The sequence below is a fragment of the Macaca thibetana genome, chromosome 4 (genome assembly GCF_024542745.1).
Source record: "Macaca thibetana thibetana isolate TM-01 chromosome 4, ASM2454274v1, whole genome shotgun sequence".
NCBI lineage: Eukaryota > Metazoa > Chordata > Mammalia > Primates > Cercopithecidae > Macaca > Macaca thibetana.
The window spans coordinates 44,372,639-44,372,974 of NC_065581.1; positions in this window are offsets into that span (position 1 = coordinate 44,372,639).

Here is a 336-nt window from a genome sequence, read left to right on the forward strand (position 1 = left end):
TCGAACTCCTGGGCTCAGACCATCCTCTGGGGATCTACCGGCGGGCAGGCACTACCTGCGCGCAGGGACTACCGGCGCGCGCTACCGTAGTGCGCGGCTCCCCACCTCTTTAAAAACTGGAGATTGCAACGCTTGCGCCAACTAGTAAGCTTTCACAGTTGGGAGCGAATATACCACGTGAGAGATTATAAATGACGTCGCACTAAGGGAGGGATGGATCCTTAAAGCAAGCCAGGCCACAAAAGAGTGCCGAAACGCAATGGTGCGACTGCGACAGCGCGCCTGCGTGCAAAGGCTAGCCGAAGCAGAGAGCAGTGCGCATGCGTGCAGCTACTC